A 24,635-nucleotide genomic window follows, 5' to 3' on the forward strand; every position below is an offset into this window, starting at 1 on the left:
CCCCCACGTCTCCTTGTCTTTGACTTAAACTTGTTTTTTAGCCATTTCATTTTTTCACTCATACCTCTCTCATTTCTCCTCTCATCCGTTATCCTCAACTTTTGCACTTCCATTTAAAGGATGTCATATTGCCTCTCTCCATCTCTTGTCAACTATTCTCATCCCTCTTCTCCGTCGCGTTCCCGTCTCTCCCTTGTTCCAGACTTTTCTTGAAGTGACAACTGGCATACTGTCACATCTGTAATCATGTTGTCAGGGCCATTTTCAAACATTGTCAGTCGTTTTGTTCCGTAGAGGCTCTAAGGTGGGAAATATGTCAGAGCTCTAAGAATCAAACAGGAGTATTGTCAACACGAGTATAAAAGAATGACGTCCGGTATCATGGGCATTTTTGACTGAGATGTGTCTGTGTGTGTTTGCCAGTGGGTAGCAGAAATACAGTGTATTTATTTAAGTGTTTGTGATTTCCTGATGCATTATGGATGTCCAGTGTTACCAGTTTCATGTTCCCTCAGGCATCTCTCAGTGTGTTTGTTTGAACATGCTCTTAAACTGAATTTTCACCAGTTATGCAGAGTTACAGTATATCCAGTCAAACTGTGAACAGGACAAAGCACATGTTGTGAATAATTAAGATAATTCAGACTAATTGGACATGTGACATTTACGTTTTAGCTTCACTTTGAACACTCACTCTCTCCTGCTCCACTGAACTCGCTATTTAATGCTGAAGTGCCCTTGAGCAAAGCTCTGAACCTGCTCCCGGGTTAGCACACCTCACTCCTCTGACCATACAACTTGTCACATGAGACTGAACACGCTCATAACATGTTCATACAGACTATGTTGCTAACTCTTTCATTTACCATTGCAGGGAATTGTGCTCCATGGTGTCCACTGGGGGGCAGTGTAGCCCCAGTAGAGAGCTACAGGGGAACCAACAAGAACTCCCCCTGGATGTCCTAAAGTTTCATGTTGCCCTCTGAGGGAAGAAGTGGAGGAGAAAGTCACCTACACCAAGTATGTCAACTCTTTTATTTCTGAAATAAAAATAAAAATTGTCCTCATCTTTTCTGCATGAAACAGTCTTTTCAAAATATATCATCAAGAGCATAGTATCAGACCGTTATGTTATATGAATTCTGCAAAAGAAAACAAGTCAGTGTGGTTCTACTGAATAGACAGAAGTGACACAAGAAACTAGAGATCAGCTTTGTTTAGCAGCGAAGATGCAAAGTTCTTGCACCAGCTCATTATTTTTTTTATTATTAGTTGTAAAAAAAAATATTGTTTTGTTGTTTTGTGTGTTATTTTTTGTATCTTTTGAGGAATGCATTGTCTGATTTTAAGTAGCCTGTAAAAAAGTTTCCCTTCTGTCTTTATTTCCTTTACTTCTTTCCTCTCCACTTCTACTTTCTCAGTGCTCAGTGAGTGTGTCTCGTATCTCTGCTGCAGCTATTTACAGCCACATAATACTAGCTAGATAAACTCTTTTGATGTGCCGCAATCTCCGATCTCTTCTCTCTGTCTTTGATGGGAATAGGTTTAGACATGGCAATCAAGACGTATTCACGTGAAAGGCATTGATTGATTCTTAGATTATCTTTCAATGCAAAGTTTAGATTTCTTTCTTTAAAAAGGGTTTATTTTGAACATGGTCACAATCAGCTGTGTTTTCAGCCAAAATAGTTTCCATGATGGGAATTAGCTACACAGACAAAGTCAGAGTAAAGTGAGTGGAGTTCACGGCTGCCCAAAGAAGTTTGTGGCCCTTGAAGGAATTATTGTATGATGTGTAAAAAGATGTTCTTTTTTGTTGGCTGTTAGTCAAAGTCATAATTTTTTCACTTGCAGAATTACCAGCAGCTTTAAGATGAGTTTTTACACTATAATTGACAATAAGATGTAAAACCCTGATCACAAACAATAAGTGTGCAGAAAGTTGCCTTGGTGGCAGCGATGCAGAGACTACTCTCATACACACTATATTGACTATTCCTATGGAGACAACAGGACTGTACACAGAGGCCGAGAGACAAGACATAGACCAGACAATACAGCAGACATATCAAGCTTGCAAGTGTAGGTTCAGCATCCAGTGACAGATATTGTTTTTCAATACCGTGTTCCTGAGAGAGGATGAGCGAGAGATAGGGGTGTGTGATAGTTCGTCAGTCCAAACAGAGTCATAAAGCACTGCATGGTTAAGCCTGATGAATTAATAACAGGGAGGCAGATGGGTCCCAGGGGCACTGTGGGAGCAGAGCAGCATGGAGAGCAAAGAGAACGCACGTCGCACAGAGAGAGACACATATGCATGTACAGAATACAGACAGATCACACATATGCACTCGACAATCACTCAAGGTTACGGAGAATCAAACATTTAATTCATAACTCATGTCTCTCTTTTGGAAAAGTCACCCTTTGTTTACTTGACACGTACAGTAATTACAGTGACAGCTATTCATATACTGACAAAAGTGTTAAACATTACCTGCTGCTGCTTCAGCAGACCTAATGAAGGCCAGCGCAGGTCAAAACACTGATGAATAAACCCATCAAAGAGCATCGATGCAGCAAGAAAGCGTGTTTTTTCACGTTAATTGTTTTGTCTTTTCCGTTAAGTTCCTGCTCAGCATTTCAGTTCTGTATACATGAGGACGTAAACGCTTTGTCTCAGTACCTGTTGGGTCTTTATGTTTGGGAATGAGTGAGTGTAGCTGGTACTCAGGTCTAATGATCAGCATCTGAATCACTTTAATTGCCAGGTTCAATTAAAGCTGCTTGGGGTTACAATTTATTGTTGTTAAGATGCACCAGTCTCGTCAAGCTAAATCATAAAATGGGGCTTCTGTTACACTCTTATTTTCTCATCATCTCCTCCTCTCTTGACCTGGAAGCTGTTGTTTTCCATCTCGCTTACTATCCCAGTGGGAACAAGTAACATGGTGGCGAAAAACAGGAGCATGCTGTCTGGCCTTTCTTTCTATTGCATCTTTTTAATATTCCTGCTGTCTGCAGTTAGAGTAGATCATGTGCTATGATTTCTGTTGAATAAAGTCCATATTTTATATGTTCATATTTTATATTTTCAATAAATATTGTCATGTGCATATGCAGAATCAGCCTGTAGAGGTTTAACATCACAGAAAAACCTAAAGCCAGAATTGTACTCCAGCTGCAGGGACACCAGGAGCTCACTTACATTAAAAAAACATGGTGTAATACATACAGTGGACTCACCAAGGCACTGATGTAGTGTAATGGCGGTGGTGGGCGCGAGCTGATGACACACCAGAATGAGGTGGCAGCGGAGGCTGAGTGGTAATTTATGATGGACAGACAGGTCAAGGTTGCCATGTAATCTTCTGTCTAATGGAGAGCGATACGGGTGTATGTGTGGTGAGATGGGAAGTAGATGGTGCATGTACGTGTGTGTGTGTATACTAGTAAAAGCAATTAACTTTTTGGAGACTGGTTTGTGTTATAGGGACGTTTATTTTATCTTTTCAGGATATCAGTATTAAAATCTAACTTTCTCCTTTACCTCTGCTTCCCAGAATTCCCTGTTGCTTGTTTGCTTTCTGATTAAAAGATTCTATTTTTATCATCATAACATAGTACCTGGGCATAGAGTACAATAAATAATCTTGGGTGATTAATGGGGCTTTATCGTTTAATTTACATAAGAAAATTGGACAGCTCAGTGAAGGCAGGCAAATGCAAAAAAAAAGGTCAGGTTTAGTTCAAATCAAATCTCCGGGTATTTCATTTCATGAGTATTTTGTGAACTTTCAAGGAAATGTTTTGGTCTAGACGTCTTATTTTCTCACCCTGGCAGTGACAGTATAGTAACATGGATTGACCATTTAATAAAAGGCCTGTTGCTGTTGTTCTGATGGGTGACACGACATGATTTTATGCAGAAGCTTCACAGTTGTCAGTTTATAAAAACTCTAATGAGGCCTGGCTCACACAGGTTTAAATAAAACCAAAAACCACCGTAGTAGTCTGGTTTTATTCGAGAAGCTTAGCATCATGTAATGGTATAAATGGCATTTTTGAGGCTTGTTGTGTGTGTTATCAGGTATGTAAATGGGATCAAAAATATAAATGAATGAATAAAAATATTGGTATTAGCCTTAAAAACCTCATAACTCTCAAACCCAAGTGCACAGTCATGTGTTTTTGTGTGTTTACTGCCTTCCCTCCCCGTTTCCTGGTTGACCAGATTATAACTACAGGTTTGCTGCCTCCGTCTGTCACTCACCAGCTCTTGTCACTTTCCTCTCACCATTTAATAGGAGCAGATCTTAGCTTTGCCAAAGCAACAACTTGGTAATGACAAATTAAGCCTCTCGGAAACAAAACAAAATATCTATATTTCATCGGGCGGTTGTGGAGGTCGTTTAGTGTTGTCACAACAAGTTACATTTTAAAAGGCCTTTGCTCCATCTTTGGCTTCTCAATCCGCCGAGTTGAATAATTGAAAATATTTTCACTGACTGTCAGGCCAGGAGATGTGGAGCTGAGGCTCCATCTCTGTGTGTCTCACAGCTTCTTGTCTCTTGTTTTCTTAAGCCCTGACATGGCGTTGCCTCATGCCTCTACGTTGGTGTGTGGTGGTGATTTCTCTGTTGGGTTATACATGGCATGAGTGTGGGAATGTACTGAGGCTGCCTGGCTTTGGCGTAGCTGGCCAAATGTCTCCACACAGCCTTGGATAAATATGGATGGGCAAATAAAATGCATACAGATGAATGATATGAAGTGGGCAAAGCAGGGGATATACGCTGGCACATGATCAGCTGGATGTATAAAACACTATTGCCACATGCACACACACAATCAGGGACTCTGCTGCACAAAACCTGCATTTTTGTGAGTCTGTATTTGGGCTGTCAGCCTGATGGCAATCATGCATGTATGCATTTGTGTGTATTGTTTATGTGCCTATGCCAGTTTCTGTGTGTGTATGCATATGCATGTGTGTGTGTTGGCTGCCAAACGTGGAGAGCAGGAAGAGGAAGAGGCTAGATGGTTGGAGGGGGTGTTTATTTATTCATTACCCAGCGGCCTCCGCGGTTTCAGGGGGACATGGCAACACTTGTCCTGGGCCCTTTAGCACTGGTCTGTTCATGGCCTGTTTTGGCCCTGCCAAAGCCTTCAGCTCTCACTGCCTCTACTCTCTGCTCTTCTCTATTCCTTCTGTTCTTTTTCTTTTTCCTTTGGATCCTGCTTTGGCTTTGGATCCTGATTTTCTATGTAACCCATACAAAAACCGCAACTTGTTTTTACATTTAGTTTTTTTTTTGCTGATTACCCGAGATGTAACATGTAGATTAATGATTTTGTTACCTTCATACAGAGCCAAGCTAGCTGTTTCCAGTATTTATGCTAAGCTAAGCTAACTGGCTGCTGGATGTAGCCTAAAGTATTACATGATTTTTTAAAGTCTAAGAACAAACACATCTTTGTTTCTTAGAAACTAGATCGTGTTTTCCAGAGATGCGTGCACATCATTAGACAGCATGCTCTATCACGCTCATTCACGCGACTTTGTTTCCTGGCAAACAGCACCTGCACTTTTAAGTGTCAGTGTATGAACTTGTAGTTGAGAGAGATGGCACAGAGGTAGTTTTATTTGGCCTTGGGGAAAATGTAGGTGCGCATGCGTGTGTGTGTGTGTATGTGTGTGTATGTGTGTGTATGTGTGTGTGACTGCTTATTGTCTCACTTTCCAGCAAAACCAATTAGCATCTGTCTCAGGGATGGGTACTTACGCACGGGAAAGGTCACATGCACAAACAAATGCATGCACCCTTTTGTTTTAACCCTGCATGAATCTCTTTTCACAGTATTCACAAGGAGAATGAAGCAAGAACACACAAAATAAAGTAGAATTAAAATAAAAGACAAAGTAAAAGATGGAGGGATATGCTCATAAACACAGGTTAGAATAGCATACTTGAGACAGACACGTTATACAAACACAATGTAACATAAACTCATGCTGTGCTCCTCACATGACCTGACTGGGCTAATCTCCCCCATTGTGAGGGACCATCGATTCCCGGAACAAAAGAACTGAGCCAGACACACATCTTGCTCCTGACCTGAGCTCGGCCCGAGCGCGTGTTCAAACCCCGGACCGATCAATGGCCATACTGTGGGATCAATTTCTCAGGCTTTGGGGTGTCAGATGTGATATGGCATCACTTTGGCTGGGTGGCGTAAAGAAACCCGGCCCGACTGGGGCTTCAAAGCCTCTGGTTCTCCTCATTGGCCGAACCATTCAAATCACAATTCAGATTGGTGTGTGAGTTGATAAGAGGGACAGAGATGAGAGGGGTTGATCCACCTGCCCGCTCTCTTTTGTTTTGAGAAGCTTTGATTGATTGATTGCTGCTTATGGAGTTTGTTGGAGAGGTGATAATTTGTGACGTACACTGACGATTCATGGGGTTCATGAGGTCTTTAGTTTGTCTCTGTCTTTGTTGTTAAGTGATGTTTTTTTCTACACTGTATTCTCTAAAACTCACCTTGAAATGAGTTTGCACTCTGGTGTCCTTTGTCCTGGATTTTCTGTTGATACAGTATAGGCACTGCTGGTGACTAGCAGTGCTTAACTGATTTAAAGGAAACACTCTCACTGTTCCACAAAGCATAAAACTCTTCCTGTGTACAAACAGTAAACAGCCTTTTTATTATTGTAATTGTGGTGTACCACTCACCAACACTTTTATGATACTGCTGTGGTCTGGGGTTGATCAAAGCTGAAACAAGACTAAGAGTCTACAGCCACGTTAAGGCATGGGCATATTTTCACGTCTGGTGGCTGTGGCTCAGGAGGTAGACCGGATTGCCCACTAATCGGAAGGTTGTGGTTAAGTTCCTGGCTCCTCCAGTCCGCATTTTAGAAGTGCCCCTGGGCAAAATGCCCCTGATGCATCATTTGTGTGTGAATGTGCGTGTATGGAAAAGTGCTGTATGATAAGACTTCAAAAGCGCCATAGAAGTGCAGTTCATTTAGTCCTTGTCTGTGTTGGTATAGCGTTCCAAGTGTACACGTTTCCTGATTCGCACACCAGTTGGTAGCGGTAATGGACCACAACATTGTTTGCCAACTGCTATAAAAATCAAGAAATAGAAGGCGAGAGTAAGAAGAAGGCAAAAAGAGAAGATATAACGTGCGACTGCTTAACGAGAATAGGAGAATAGAGCCAGGAGTTCAATGCCATTTGGCCGTCTTTGTATTGTTCTAAATAAGAGCCATATAAATGTGGGTAACACTGGATCTCCCCACACAACCTCTCTTCAAATGTTACCTGGAGCCTGCACAGTTGGCACACAGTGGGGTCCGTGTGGACATGGGTGGATGAAGGCCCTCACAGACCCTCACCGACCCTCCCTTGGGAAGTATGATTTGGCCTTCAGCCGCTCTGTGAGGCTGCACCAAGGTTTATAGGTGGCTTGTGCTAAATGCTAACACCAGCAGGTACTATATGTCATTATTTACCATCATATCATCTTAATGTCTTAGTTTAGCATGTTAGCATGCTAACAATTGCACTATTAGAATTAAACACAAAGTTCTGCTGAGGCTGGGGATGTCATTAGATGTCATTAGTTCTGCAGCTATTTGGCCATAAAGGTATTGGTCGAATTAAAACATTTACTTGATGATGGTGTGAGATGAAATTTTAAAGGTTTACCAAAGTAATTATAATTGCTCCTGAGGGGGATATGAATATCTTGACAATCTATCCAATAGTTGTTGAGAAATTTAATTGAAAACCACAAATGTCAACCTCATGGTGACGCTAAACAAATAGTCAGGAGATCATCAAAGTCAATAGGATTCTACAGTTGATGTCTGTATATAGTCATGCGGCTAATGGGGGTAAAAATTACTTTGAAATCCAGCAATGGAAACAATGGCCTTTTCTTATGGGTTTCTCTGTCATAACAATAAAAATGCAAGTATTGTGTCAAGGTCCCGGCCTGCAGTGATGGGAGGGAGGGATGTATACATCTTGCCCAAGAGGAATGTTCCCACCCACTCTCCTGTTTTCCCCCGGAGCTGCACACAAACACATTACACACACCTGGAAAGGCAACAGGGTCATTCTTGAACACTGAGTTCAGAGGAGTCTTCTCATGTCCAGAAATCACTATTAATTTAAGTTCCACTGATGTTTGATTTTAGGAATAGAAAGTGTGGTTTATGGGACAAATACGGTACTTTTTTTATGTGACAGTTGAATATTTAACAAAGAAGCTGGATTGTATTTGCTCTCAAAGTTTGGGGAGAGTAGCTGTGCACTTTGTTAATATGATCCCAGAGTTACTGCAGGAATAATTAGACCATGAGTCATGGATGTGTCTTATGTTTGGGATCAAGAGCAACAGCACTGAAAAACAAAAAGACAAAAGTCAGCCGAAGATTAGATATTGCAGTTATTAGTGGAAGAAAGTTGCCAAATACATTACTTTAACAAATGTAATAATACCAAAATGGAAAACTACAATGAAGGAAGTACATTTTAACAGTAGAAGGCACTGAAGTGTGAAAATGGACCTTCTATATTGTGAAGAAAACTCTTTTTCAGAATGCTATATTATTAATAATTTATACATATGTTAAGGTTTTCCTTCAACTTACTTTTCTTCCAACTATGTGCTATCACTGAGCTGTTTGATGCTTTAAATCACAGCAATACATTATATTTTATTAGCTTATTTGTGCACGTCCAAGCTTGCATACTTGTATAAGTGTCTTAAACTAACTACAACTGTAGATATATGTGGTGTAATCTGGTGTACTGGTGTCATACAACTCCCACTGGAAGATTTTTTGTATTTAGGACAGTGGAGACCATAATAAAGCTCTGGTCAGCAGCTTAAATTAGACTATTCAATAGTGTTACCGCTATAAAATGTTTTTAATAACAATTTTTCGCAATATAATATCGCAATATACTCAATAGTTTTTAGATGTCATGTTGATGAATTCTTTCATTCTTGTTTTATTCTGGTAGATAAACCAAAGTTTCAATTTGAGACCAAAACAGAGTCAACAACCTGCATTTCTTCAAGACAAAGACAGAACAGAAAAGAGAAAGCAGCCCACAAGGAAACTGAATGAGGAAAAATAGCAACCCTTAAAAGGAGAAAGGGGAAAAACACAAAAGTATAAAAATTTAATTGAAAAATAAAAACGATGTTATCCCATAAAAACATTCTAAATGGGCTTGGTAGGGCTGTGTATGGCGGGAAGCCGCATGATGTACCTAAGGCGCTGCAAAGTGTTAACATGAAAAACACATCAGAGAGGAGGAAGGAGGGAGGGGCGGGCAGCCTGTGGGGGTGTGCATGCATGGAAATGCAGACACGTGGCCAATAAGTCCCACTTTGCAATTAGCGCGCGTGATATGACGGCATGCACAAATGATGTAGGTCAGGGTTTTACATTTCAGGTATGGTGACTTCTGCTCAGGATGGAGCAAGAACTGTTTGGAGAGTAATTTACTCATTTGGCACATCTGGCAACAAAGCATAATTAGAATTAAATTAGCATCCACTATCCGCGGTTATTCTATATATGTACATTATCGATGCGCGTTGTGGTGGTGGTGGGTGTGATGGATTGAAGAAGGGAAGTGAGGTGTCAGTCTTTAACAGGAAAAATTTAATTAGTCGTAATCACAGACTGGGGCTGCAGATGATAAGAGCATTAAGACAAAAATAAATTTACCCTTTTACAAGTGAAGTATTTTCAGGTCTGGTCATTTCTTTACCCAGGAGAGGTGATAAATCAAAACTCGATTTTACTGCCATTTAGAGCTGCCAGTGTATAAAGTTTCCTTGTGCTGCTTTCAAATGCAGAAACGTGCACTCTATCATTTTGCACATGTTTACACTATTGCTATCACAGGGATAAAATGGGATGATTTATATCATATATGTGTTTTCGATTAGGTAATATTTAATATGCTCATAAGCCGTGAATGAATTAATAAAACCAACCATACACCTCTATAAGCACTTATGATCCTGTAAAAGTAATGTCTAACATTACTACTATTTCATCTATTCTGCAAAAGGAATTCAGATCTAGTACAGATAGGCAAGCAGAGCCAAAGAACCCACTACAGTTTCCACACACATCTGCGGATGTGTATAGTAATGAGTGCGATATTGTAACTGATCTCTGTGGAAACTGAGTCAAGGACAGATAAGCAAACTTGTCTGTAGCTAGTAGCTTTAGCAAGTCGCCTAATCAGAGATTATCAACAATGAGCAAACTTTCAAAAAATGCTGCTCCCTCTCTGCTTTACAAGCCCCTGCCTTTGTCACCAGGACACCACCGCGCCCACACACAAGACAATGATAGATGCGGTGCCTGGTAGTTAACCTAGCCTCCAGACACAGTAGCCTCCTGCGGCCACAAGAGAGCAGTGAATTACAAGAGGACTGCAGCGGGAAATGTCAGATCCCGATGTTCTGAGATTAAGGAGAGATATCACTTCCTCTTAGATATCGTTCTAATTGAAGTCTATTCTGAGCTTTAATTGGTCAAGTGCTACTTACCCTGCTCATCCTGATGGCAAGCCACCACTGTAATACTGCACTAATGCTACATGTTGTTTTGTCCAGTATAGCAAATGTCACTCATTTGACTTGAACAAATGATACTAAACTGAACAAACACATGATTTATGTTTGGAAGGTGGAAGGTTTGACTCTTAAAATGGAAAACACAGCAGTCAATCAGACATGCACAATAAAATTTTTTTAGTATAAATTATGATGAAAACTCTGTATGTTTCTCTGCCAAACAGCAGTTACGCTGATGTTTTTTCCCGTCTTGGTTTAGTTGGAAGACAACTGTTTCAAATATAGTTTTTAATTTCCTGTCTGGTGAAGCAAACAAAGTTGAGACTTGTCAGGCCCTTGACAAGTCTAATTGGAGAAATAAAATGCCTCAAGCAAAGATTTAACATAAAGGTGTGTTTGTTAGATGGAGGTGTGTGTGTGTGTGTGTGTGTGTACTTGCATGTCTGCTTGTCTGTAGCACACATTCTCACACATTTTTCTTTTTTTTTTTTTTTGTTTTTTTTGATGATGAAGGAAAAGGGCATGTTTGTTTTGCACATCCCGGATTCCCAGATTCTTCCGCCACAGAGGATTGATTGAGGCAAAGCAAAGAAAAGAGACGAGCAAAGAGAAAGAAAAACCGGTGGAGGAATTAGTCAGTTAAATATCTCAGGGAATTTCCCATCTTTGTCTCCTCTGAGCATTTACATCAAACCCGTCTTAGCAGTAAAGTTTGCAGGAAGCCACAAAGGACCTGCAATCATACGGTAACACTGACAGGAATGCCCTAAAACTGTTAGCTCTGCATCTCTCTCAGAGTTTCTCGCTGTTTGTCTCTCTCTCACACATCAGTTTAAACAGACTAGTTCAACAGTGGTAAACACAGGCAGCTGTGTGCACAGACACATATACTGTACATACACACACGTGCACGACCTTTTAAAACAACATTTCATCCCACATATTTAGTGCGGTCTGTTCCTTAAGAGTAACTAGTGGGCTGTTCCACATTTACTACAGTCAATACATCCATTTTAAGTAAAATATGTCAAACCAATACGAACTCCTGTGACCTCTCGTTAAAAGCTCTGATCGTGGCTGTTTAGTTGCCACTGAGGTCATATGAACCCTTAACCCGGCACATGAGCTCAGATTACACCACCTCTCCTTCAACCCATCACTGTTACAAGATCAAATAATGTCTGAGGATCTGATCCAAGATCTGCAGCTAATAGCCACCTCGGCCCGCTCGGCTCCGGGATCCATAATGGAATGAACGGAGCTGTGGACTGTCGTTTTGGCCCGAGGCTGTAATCAATTTCCCCCATGTGAGGGGCCGGGCCACAAAGTTCACTGTTTGCAGGGTTTGATAAGAGGAAGCTGAGCAGGGACCTTTAGTTTGGCCTAATGTCAGGTTCACCATCAGATAAACAGACTGATTTGATCTCAGTGCTGCAGGGAGATGACTGCTGTTGCACTCAGTGGAATTCTTACTGTGTGTGTATGTGTGTGTGTGTGTGTCTGTCATGAACCAACAATTTTTCCGTCTGTGCGAGTGTTTAAATGTGTCTGTGTATATGTGCAAACATGTCCGTGCAGTTTATTGAAAGTGTCATGTGTAGTATTTTCAAACAAAGATGTGTCTGATACCTCAACAGTACAAAATGACACCTTGATGAACACGGTTGGCTGCATCTGCGGAGTGTCTTGCCAACATTTCCCCAAACCTAGTGCTGGAACAAATGATCTTTTAATCCATCAACATTAATCATCAACTGTTTTGATAATTGTTAATCATTTTTCAAGCATAAATGCCAAAACTCAGCAGGTTTCAGCTTGTAAAGTGTCAGGATTTGCTGTTTTTCTCTCATCATTGGAAATTAAATATCTTTGACTTTTAGACTGTTGGTTGACCAAACAAATGGTTTGACTGCAATTGCTAACTCTGCTACAAAAGTTAGTAAAAAGAGTTTCAAAGCAACATGACAAGACTAAGGGAGCTAAGAGGGCATACTTCTACTTCATACTGAAGGGTTTACATACTTTTACTTTTCATTGTATTTGGCCCAACAGTCGTCGTTATGCTGATTTAGTTACATCAAAGTCAAACTTTTATTGCTTAAACTTTTAGCCTTGTACTGTATATTAAGTTGCCCAAAACTCTAAAAGCTCTGCATGAACAGCACCCTCCTCTAAATGCATCAGAGATTGACGTTGTTGATTTCTTCAGAGATGACTTGTTTGTTTATGATAATTATACCGACTTGTCAAAATTGCTGTAGTCATTATGTATAGATGTTAACATGCAACACATAGCACACTCAGCTTGGCAAGTTAAAGGTTAAATGTTCAGTACCTATTTCACACTCTTGCATTTTATTGTTATTCATCTCCAGCATTACTGCTGAAGGAAACAGTGGAACAGTTTGACTGATGGTTTATATTAGTTCTTGATTCCAGTGCATTTAAAACACTTGAAAGAATGCTTGAACAATTTATGAATGATGATTTAATCAAATAATTGTCCGTACAGCAAGCACCTTCCTTTATACTGTAATCTGAAAACCATGCCCTGGGTTCTGTGATTTGCATTGTGAATCTGTTTTTCAGGCTCTTTATTACACGACTTTGTGTTACTCATCTTTCCATAAGTGCTTCTTATTATGAGACTTTTACTACAGTGTCATGAATGTCTTCAAGTTTAAAGTATGGGTCATGTAAACTCTTAGTGTTTTGTCTAATGCTCTCATCCATCTATCCCACCATCAATTTCCCCTTTTAATTGCCTAAAACACTTCAACCACTAAACCCTCAACCTGTTCACATTAGATGAGCTCTGTTTGTGCTCTGATAACCTCTCTCAGGCGGCTTCTCAACAGGAAGGCTGATGAGAGGGTATATTAAGGCTGTTAAACAGTTGAGGAGGGCTAGGGGCTTCTGGGAGCCCAAAGAGACAAGAACCTTTATTGGAAATGTAATTTTTGTTTGTCTGCAATTACCTCCCTGCTCATTTGTTTTACACACACTGTTGTTATAGTGAGAAGAGAGTGTATGGTGGATTCTCCCAAGGATTGCTCTTCTGAGAGGCTGCAGTTTATTACAAATGGGAAAGCTTTCATTGCAGATTGCCCCCAGCGCAAGTGACCCATCTCAGGTGCGCTGGGGTTGGCTCTATAAGGGCTGAATTTACTCACAAAGTGCACTGACTAAAAGTCGATTGTGTGTGTGTGTTTGTGTAAGTTTGTAGATTTACAAATATGAATTCAACATATAAGAATTGTGTTTTTAAACGAGTAACTCTGAGCTAGCGAGTGAATGTGGGTTAGCTGGCATGAAACTCATGTAGGAAAAGCCTGTTTGTACAGCACACCATGAAATATGTGTATATGGTTTATGCATCCATATGGTGTAACAGTGTACTATTGTGTGCAGTGGGCTGGTTTATATTAAGCATGCTTGAATTTCCATTTGACGTAGCTGCCGTATTTTCATTTTATCCACGATATTTACAATTACACATCAATGACACACTCGCTGCATGTTACAAAAGGAGCCAGCAGAACTGAGGGGCTTGATTTTAAAATGTTATACATCCTGTGTGGAAAATTAAGGATCCGACGTCCACTGCAAAACATAAAAAAAAGTTTATGTTAACATTGAGCATGGTATTGTTTTAAAGATGGTGAAAAAGTGAGTATAACTCAACCGTCAGTCACTAGTTCATTATAAACAGTATGAAGTGGAAATATCACGACATATTTAAAATATTCATTACTGCTTAATTTAACAGTGTTAATCAATAATTTTATATTAACAATGGAAGAAGTGACTGTAATGTGAAAGCGGTTGCTCACACTGACGAAACCAGAGAAAATAATCACCCAACTGCTGTTCTCTTGAGCTCTACTGAGCATTTTAGGTTGTTTCCCCTCATAGTTTTGGTTTTACAGCTGACTGTTTTAGTTCTTAGCGTTTTAGTTTCAAGCCACTGCTGGCAGGGGAAAAAAAAAACCAAACAGATAAACCCACGGAACGCTACCTCCTCAGCACCAAACAGTAGACTTTGCCTTCATGCTGGCAGCGGAGGTCCTCACAGAGCTGGATTGACATCTGTGTAAAAGGGAGAGCCAGTATAGTGGGACAGACACTGACGCTGTTGTTTTACACATCACAGCAGCAGCAATATGCTAGCTTGTTTGGTTCAGTGTAAACATGCAAAAGTGGCATAACGGGGTTATTCTTAACAGCAATAAAGCAGGATCTCTGTATGAAAAGGAGCTAGCCAAAGTTAGCAACTAGCTGGTGAACATAGTAAAGCATTTAGCAGCTGGAGAGTCAGATAATTTTCTCAGGAGTTGGTGGAAACCAAAACAGAGCTAAAAGGAGACGTAATATTGGACAAACATTCCCCAGGTGGTGAGAAACACAACTGGAAACAAATGCTAATGTTTGGTGGATGTGTGGTTACTTATTAACATGTTAAAACTGGTGGCGGTAAAACTGGTAGTATTGTCCCAAGGAGCAAAAAAGTCAGGTTTAAATGTAAATAGACATGACAATAAGTTTATATATTAGTGAATAATTAATAACTAAACTGTTCTATATTTATGTTGGCACGCTAGCGTTCCCATAGACACTTGAACGCCTTACATTTCAGTAGGATTATACTCCTATCATATTTAGGCCATTTAAAAAAATGAATTATAGGGCAAAAGGCTGACTTCAAAAAAGAATTTAGGCATAAATAATCAGAAAAAAAGGAATAAAAAAAATGCAGAGTCTATTCACTTTGTTTATGCACCATGAGCCTTTTTTTCCTCCATGTAAAAACAACCAGACGGTATGTGGCTGTGTTTTCTCATTTTGTGTCACTATATACATGTTATTCAGCTCGTACCAACTAATGACTTTATTATCAGTGAAAATTTCTTTAATAAGGCCACTGCCCCCTGACCTCTGCCCTTATAAAGGAACAGGCCGGTTGTAGCTATTAGTCTGCCCCACACTGAGAGGCACCATTATTGCTCATGGGAGGACCGTGAGTTTGGCGGAGGGGGTGGGGAGCCTGGTAGTGGTGGGGGGGTCTTGGGAGTAGGTAATTTGATTGGAGCTAAATTAGGGACTCCTCTGCTGAGGCATTGTGGGAGAGTTCCTGGTGGGTCATTTTAGCTTCACTTCCTCCATATTTCTCAGCTTGATTAAAAATTGATCGGCAACGGCAGTGTGAATATATTATTGGGGCCATTATTCACCCCTGACAGATAATTGGATGGTACACACAACTCTATTTTCTTTGGGGGCAATGCCATCACTTGTGTGGCTCTGTGTGTGTGTGTGTGTGTGTGTGTACATCTGTATCTGAGTGTATGTGTGTGTGTATGCGAGGGAGAAAAAAGAAGATGGGAGCAGAGTGAAAGAGAGAGTGAGTAAGTATTGGGCAGATAGATGGTTTAGCTGAAGCCTTTTTTTTTCCTTCATTGTAAGTCAGTAAATCATTACCTCTCTTCGTCTTTCAAGCCATCCCTCCATCCCATTCCAACCCTACTGTCACTGTCTATGGCCATATATGATGGATGTGTTATTGAAACATCATGCAAAGCATATAATCATTTTTCTGGTAATCATTCATAACCTATTCTCATAAAAGTTTGGAATATGGCCATGAAAGACATTGTTAGATAAAACCAACATGGCTTTGGATTTGCTTTTTAGTTTGTGCTTATGCTCCGTCTCAAATTCACTTATTACCAAAGATTGAATTTTGCTCTAAAAAGCACGGGAGCTGTGGAAAAATATCTGTGAATAAGCCAGTCTGATAGCAGTTAGCTAGCATAGCCGCAGGCACAGATGGATATTGGAATGAGCAAAATGCAATGTCTGCTCAGCGGCTAATGCTATTTGCTGTTCGCCCAAGGCTTAGCTTGCTGCCATTTTCATGCCTTCTTAATGTCTTAAAGTGCATGAAGAAAGAGATGGCTTGCACAACATGGTATGGACCCATGCACAGTTGTCTGTTGTTCTGCAAATAACGGAGGATATGTTATCAGCCGTGTGTTGCCTTTAAGGACTACTTTGACATTTTGCATTGTTGTTTTCTTTGCACATGAAATTTAGTTGTGAGAAAAGCTTTGTACATTTTGTCCCTCAGCTCACTAAGATAATATATCAGAGTTGTTCTGTTGTGTTTCTCTGGTTGTAGTGTGGGCAGTTCTGTGATGGATTTCTTAAATTTTCTTCAACTGAAGTGAGTTTCTGTCTTTGCTCTCTTTTAATTGTCTGTTCATTCATCATAGCTATTATAGTTTATGCTAACTGCGCTCTTCTCTCTTTTTACTCTAACTTTGGATATTTAAAACATATCCTGTAGGGGAGGATTTTGTGAATGTGCTCCATAAGACTAAGACCTTACAACAGAACAATAACAAATGTAGAGTCAGAAGCTGGGTGTAAGCTCAGTCATTTTCCTTTTACATCAGTGTGCAGTACACATGAGCAACACCTGCCTTGATAAACTTGGGAATCCATTTTCTCCTCGGTGATGTCGAGCTGTCCAGGCCCAGAGGTAGCAAAGCCCCAAATCCTGATGCTCCTTTCACCATACTTCACCTTTGGGATGATGTTTTCATGTTGGTATGCAGTTCTCTTTTTACACCATACAAGGTGCTGCATGTTCTTCCCAAACAATTCAACCTTAGTTTTATCAGTCCATAAAACATTTCCCCAGTAGTGTTGTGGAGTGTCAAGCTGCTCTTTGGCAAACTTCAGGCATGTATGCAGTGTTTTTTTTTTTTTTGGAGGGCTGCAGCTTCCTCCATTGTGTCCATGGCAGGACACCATGCTCCATGACACAATGCACCATGATTTGCGTGTGGTAGACTCCAGTTATTATTTTAAGCCTTTATCTGTTACTGTGGGCGTCATTTTTACCTCATTGATCATTCTGAGCTGTGCTTTTGGAGTCGTCTAAGCTGGACGTCTACTTCTAGGGAAAGTAGCCACAGAGCTAAATCATCTCCATTTATAGACAGTTTGTCTGACTGTGGACTGATGAATATCTAAACTTTGCGAAACTTTGAGATGATTTTGAAACCGAGCAGTAAACCTTTATTAGAGCAGATCTGGGTCTGTTTGTCTTATGCAACAAACAATCGTAGGTCCTCTGAGATCTCTCTTTTACGAGGCAGATGCATCCTGTGAACAGCAAACTCAAAATGTTTAAGTGTTTTTTTATAATTCAAAGTAGCTCCAACCCACACCTCCAATCTGCTTTCACTGATTGAACTCCAGGTTTACCTACTCCTGACTCCAGTTAGCTTTTGTTCATGTCATGAGGATAGGAGTTCACATACTTATCCAACCTAAACTGTGAATATTTTGATCATGTATTTAATATGGATAAGAATAATACCATGATTTGTTTGTTTTAGTAGCTAAAATAGTGTTTTTTTCATTATTGTAACATAGATGGAGATTTGACCATATTTGAAGACAAATTTATACATAAATAAAGATTGATCATTGTAAAATCTCCAGTAAAGCTTTATTAGAGCGGATCTGGGTCTGTCGCTTTAGGAGCAGGGCAGGAAGAGCAGCGTCTATTCAGGCATCATGCTACAGCAATTTAGAGTGAGACAGAAAGATTTTGTGTAGGTAAGTTTTGATTGTTTCACATGTCTGACACCACAGAAGTCATGATTGGCAGCTTTAGCCATTTACACTAAGTAAATCTTTTTCTACAGAGGCAGTTATACCACCCCCTTCCCATGTTCAAATCAAATTACTGGCTATGATCTCACTGATGGAAAGGCCTCTCAGGAAATGACATGCGTCTGTAACATAATTTGCAGCCGTGCTCGCTCCCACTTTATCCGTTCAGTGCTGCTCAGTTAACTTCCTATTGTCTCTCTTTTCCTTTCTCATTCTTTCTTTTTATTGTCTTCCTCACTTTCCCTCTCTTTGTCTCTCTTTATCTTTCTTTCTCTCTCTTCTTCCACACGGTTAATTTGTTTCTCCTCCCGTCTCCCCTCATAACTTTAATGTAATGATGGTACTTCTTCAGCATCACTCCCTAATTCTTCCTTCTCCCTCCATCTTTCCCACTCTCTCTTTCTTTCCTTGTGGCGGCAAAAACACTGCTTTCCCCCCTCACAAAGACGCTTCTCCTGAGTGGAAATTACCGGCGGAGATTAATAACGACATTAGGCAGTAATGATGCTGCGCCGAATGAAATATTTATTAAAGATCCCTCTGCTAGCAATTAGCATGGCATGTAATCGTTCAGCACAAGAAATCAAGATGATTGTGCCGCAGTCCCCCATCCCCTTATCGCCCTCTTCTCAGACCCCCCCCCGTGCCTCCCCACAGAGTTGAAAACAACCCCTTCTACAGCCTCTACTCTTGCAACACAACACCCCCCTGCCGTGTCCCCTGCTACCATCACTGCAAACATTTGCAGCCTCTTCCTCTGACGTCTTTTCTCCATGACAACAGTAGCTCTGGGAGGTGGTGGAGTCTGCATGTGTGTGTTGCAGGATGGTGGTGGTGGTGGTGGTCCAGGGCATCCAATCTTAATTACAGGCACTTTGCCTTAAGGTGGGGAGAATACTCCACCAGGCAATTACACTGTCAGGGATGCCAACTTCAGGAATTGCTGTTGATCGGCTCAGGAGGATGTCGAAGTCAGACCGCAGGCGCGTCAAAGTGTGCCGCCGTTTCTCCTCGTTCCAACTTCCTGCCAAGTTGTCCAGGGCAGAAGCGAAGTGAGAGAAAACCTTATTATTGGATGCCTGTCTTGGGTCTCCGAGTCCACTTACTTCCACTGCCTAAAGGGACAGGCTATCACAAGTTGCATAGAAGTTTTCCATCCCAGAGCTTTTCACTTGAATAACTTTTTAAGAAACTTTTTGAAGACGTCTACGCCCTATCTATGTAGCATGGATACACCAGTTTTAGTTACAATGCTTTATGAAATGCTTATTTTTAATATTTGGAAGATGATGCTACATATAATCAGTGACATTAAATAAAATTCCCCCTACATCTTGGTCTTCTCAGAGGCGGTAAATCATTTCAAGGATGAACTGCCCTTGAAGATGTGTGTCCTTGTTTATGTTCACACAAGCATGACCTCATTTTCAAGCCATCACCTGAGAAGGACAATGGAGTAAAGGAGGCATGAAGGGGTTGATGAGGAGGAAGAGGAAAAGCGAAGAGGGTGAGGGTGCAGGGGAGGGGGTTGTTGTTACAAATAAGGTCGGAGGTCAGATAATCAAAAGTGTCCGTTTATTGGCTACATCATCAAACCTCAAGGAGTTCATCAATGCAGTCAGTCAGGCGTGTGGCTCTGCTAATCAGCTCTCAAACCAGTGCTTAGCCATGCCGATGCCATCCTCAGAGTGACAAGAAAGAGACAGAATGACTGAAAGAAAGACTCAGAGGGGGGAAAAGGAGAGAGGTGGGGTGGAGGCACAAATCGGGGAGTGGGCTAACGTAATAGTAGTTCACTTCACAAACCCTGACAAAGGGTGGCAGAGAGAGACGGATCAATTTGCAATATTGTGGGCTGTGGCCCTGGCAACAAAGGCTGGACATGAAAGCAAGCGCATTAAGTGATGCTCTTGTATGAACTCTGGCAATCAATAAACATCAGGGGCGGGGGAGAGGCAGAGTGTGTGTGAGGGGAAAAGAGAGGGAAGTAAAGGAGGAGCAGGAAGGAAAGAACAACCAGTGAAAGAGAGAGGGATGAGAGAGAACAATAGACAGGGACAGGAAAAGAGTGATGGTTGAAGATAACACCGAGTTCTTTGTTTGACAAACTTTGTCACTGTTCTTCATTCTTATTGTTAATTAGATAGTTATCTTTAGCCCTTTGATAGATTTGATAAGCAGTTAATTAATCTTTGAATCTAATTAACTGTCTTGCTATTAATAGGTTTGGCCACATTATTGTACCTTTGACTGTCAAAGCACTGAAATGAGAATTCATATCCACAGTTCAAATGTGAGTACACTGTAAAAACTCTTACAGAGATATTACAAAAAAACAACAACAGAGGCAACATTTTCCAACTAATTCTGTAAGTTTGGAGAACTTTAGAGAATTTTAGGAAGACTGAATAATGTAACACTAAAAACTGATTTGGGTCCACATGAAAATTTTATTAGGCAATTTTATTAAGTATTCACACTTTAACAAAATGAAAATTACACATTAAAATGCAAAAGCACGATTATTTGTTTAGTAGCCAAATACACTGACTTCCTCTAATTTAAATACAGTTTAAACTTAAACATGTAAACATGATGTAAACAATTTCTCATGGACAAACAAACAAACAAAAATACTGCACTCTTAACTCCATGTCAGGCCAGCAGCCATGTTTGGTTATCTACGCTGGGCAAATGTACCTGGTGGTTGATTTTAGTCTCAGGAGTTGAACAAGTTTGGCAGGATACCTCAGATTGAGGATGTATGTCAGATCAAGGAGAGCAACTCACCACATTATCAAGACCAGTCAGCTCTGAGGTTCCCTCGATGACACTGCTCACTCTGTCCATGTGCATATTATTCTCTGCTGTTCCCTACAAAACACACAAATAGACCATGATTATTATAACTATACGCTGCCGCATTTTTTGACAAATAAAATTAATTAATATTAAAATCAATTCAAATGGTCTCCGGTGACTGAATTCAAATGAGGCTCGATTCCTTCAGTCTTGCTGGAATAAAACATATCGTATCTTATTTTGAAAAATGATCAGCCACAGACTGAAATCAGCTTGTAAACAAAAAAATAATATACATGTTTGAAAACACTAACAAACTACACAATAATACATACAGGAAGTATACAACCTAAACAAGATACTGTCCAGAGTACTCCTACTCAGAGAGGAAGTGGCTCAACTCTACTGCCACAAAATGCCATCAAACCAAAAAGACCTAATGTTTAGTAATACATTCATATCAACTCATACATTCACACATGAAAAAATGATAAAGAAAAAATAAATAAGAAAACAATACAACTGGTATCTAACACCAAACACACCTCAAATACTCAGTCACATGGTTTCCTACCACACTGAGAGTAATGCACATGTCGCTAGCATACTAATGTCTTACTAATGTGCTAATCGCTATCAATCGCTGAGCATGCTAACATGCTAATCAGGATTAGCATCACAACTTTTACAAACTGCACCTTCTGAAGATTGCAGTGAGTCCTTGATCAGGTCACATTACTCTCCATTAACCGAAGTTAAGGAAGTGACTCTTTACTTCCTCTTCAAAGCTTCATGGCAAATCAGGCTGGTTTTCTGATGTTGATTATTTAAGTCTTCTTCTGCATGTACTGTAAAGTTTAACAATAAATTCACAGTAATTACATAGCGAATACCATGCTTTAGACAGGATGTAGTATTTAACCTCACCAAAGGGTAAAGGAATATCCACACCATCAGTCTTCTTCCAAACATGATTTACTACAATGTTTTAACCGAATGCACATCTCTGTCTGGAAAAATCCACTATGTCTATTTCTTTTTTCCTTTGTTCACTATTGGCTTTAGCTTGTGCCCACAAGATATATTATCTAGTTGCCATGTGGAGACAGTATTTCCTATAACATTGCTACAAAAGTAATTTCCCTCTGGGACAATAAAATCTACCTTGACCTTGATCTAAAAACTGTGGGTGATTGGGGGGGAGCTGAAGAAGAAGAGGACAAGGTGGAGTTAAGTGACAAAGAAATGGATTTTTGCTCCTTAAAAAAAAAAAGGTAATGGCCTCAGTCTTTTATCCAGATGAATCCACTGAGATCAAGGATCACGTTAAAAAGGGAACTTTGAAAGTGTTGTAGATCATACTATCAAATTTAATATTATTATCATATTGTTCATATATAAAACCTTTAGTTTAACAAGGCGATGACTGTAGCTCTGTGTGCTTACATTTACTGTGAATACAGTACATGAAAATATGTACCACTGGCTGAAACCTTTGAGTTGTCTGTGTGTGAGCTGCAATTTTTAATCACTTAACTAACAAATAGTAAAGTGCTGATGTTAATTATCAACTGTCAAAACTATCTTTAGCTTCAAAGAAAAGTTGTAGGCTCATGACTGAATGTTGACACAAATGTATGTCTTGTACATCTGCTACTATATTCATTCATACAGTATTTGCCTGATTATAATTATTGTACCATGTTAATGTCAGGTTAACTTTTGATGATTACAAATTAAAATACATCATGAAACACATTAAAAGTACTTCAAATAATAACATGGGCAGTTTAAAAGAACAAACTAAAACTTGTAATTATACTGAAGTAGAGTTTTAAAGTAAAACTCTTTTACTTTTTCTCTTTTCCTAATATGAAAGTTTTTAGTACTCTGTTGTTCCTCTAAGTTGAGATTTTACATGATATTTTAATTTTGCTGTGACACAACAGAAACAAGCTTGTTTTAAAATTCATCCAGTGCCTTTAGAGAAGAGAGAAATACAGGATCACTGTCACCCCCCCCACTTCACCTGCATGGTCTCATATCACTGTCTCCAATGGACCTGTGTGTGTGTGTGTGTGTGTGTGTGTGTGTGTGTGTGTGTGTGTGTGTGTGTGTGTGTGTGTGTGTGTGTGTGTGTAACTGGACCTGGTCCTGAGCCATTGTGTTATTGTGACAGAAGCCTTTGCCCATTCTTTGATGCCCCCTCCAGAGCTTTCCAGCATCCTCTGTCAAGGGCCTAGCTATTCCACAACACACACACGCACAGACACACACACAGACACACACACACACACACACACACACACACACACACACACACACACACACACACACAGTATCTTCCCGCTGGGACCAGGGAGCTTCATTTGCATTATGATGGCAGGCAGATTAAGTACATTCCACTGCACACTAAAGGGACTCAGGACCAACACACACACACACACACTCAATACACACACACACACACACACACACACACACACACACATACACACACACACATGCACACTTGTCTTTGGGCCAGTAAGACAGGCTTCGAACAAAACTGGTGCCCAGTACAGGGTACCAATCCCATTACTTGCCCCATCCTCTGTTGTCCCCTCCCTCTCAAGAGAACAAAGGACGGAGACATCGAAAGGATCTAAACTTCACCAAATGAGGGCGGGAGGAGGAAGAGAAGAGCTGAGAGATGGGAGGAGAGAGGAAAAAGATGAGACGAAGGGAGGGTGTCAGGGTGGGGCTGGTGTTTGAGAGGGAGAAATAACTCTGACAGGCAGCTAGAGGGACTAAGCTCATTTAGATAAATCGACATCCCCAGCTGAGATAAAACCAATGATGATTTGTACTGTATCTTCGGGGGATAAAAGCCATGCTATTGGATTTCATAGGGCTGCGGCATCCTGGGATTTCACAGGCCCTGGTGCGGAGTGATTGTGTGGGTCTCAGCATGGAGGGCCAGGCCACAGGAGAGGGGAGGGAGGGTGACTCTTGCAAGACGAGGGGAGAAAATTCCCATCATTACTGGGAAATGTCAAACACAACACATGAGGAGGTGGAGGAGGGACTGTGAGAGGTGATGATGGGGTTTCTCTGTCTCTTTCACTGTATTCTGTCTCTGTCTCTTCCTCTTTCTGCCAGCTCTCATTCACAGGAAAAATACTGACAGTACTCAATGAGTCACCTGCTGTAGAAGTGGTTTAACATTCAGTCCTGTTGAGGGCCCAGGTAGGAATAAGTTAAATGTTTATGAAAGCAGTTTTTTAAAAGAAATTATCATTGTAATCATAGTAGGTATAAACTTTAAGATGGGTAGAAAGGGCCTATATGTCCCCTGATCCGCACCTCTGCTCCTTTGGATTTTGTATAAGTAGAAATTTTGCAGTAATGAAGGGGAAATATCTTATATTCATATGAGTTACAGTATATTTGAGTAGCTATGGCTGCTAGTTGCTTTTGGGGCAAACAGTGTGAACCTTTCTAAGTTTTCCAAATACACTCAAAATGCACCCCTGAAAACTTGG

At 40.4% G+C, this 24,635-nt stretch overlaps 1 protein-coding gene across 1 annotated transcript in view; it reads left to right on the forward strand.

Annotated features, from left to right (window-relative positions):
- LOC139622610 (homeobox protein Meis1) overlaps positions 1–24,635 on the forward strand; it is a 203,937-nt gene that overhangs the window by 11,766 nt on the left and 167,536 nt on the right. The window contains exon 2 of the mRNA XM_071480009.1: positions 875–1,020. The gene's annotated coding sequence lies outside the window, so the exon portion shown is untranslated. The remainder of the gene's footprint in view (positions 1–874; positions 1,021–24,635) is intronic.

Source organism: Trachinotus anak, unplaced genomic scaffold (genome assembly GCF_046630095.1).
Source record: "Trachinotus anak isolate AG129_WGS33_773 ecotype Australia unplaced genomic scaffold, CSIRO_AGI_Tana_v1 ptg000007l, whole genome shotgun sequence".
NCBI lineage: Eukaryota > Metazoa > Chordata > Actinopteri > Carangiformes > Carangidae > Trachinotus > Trachinotus anak.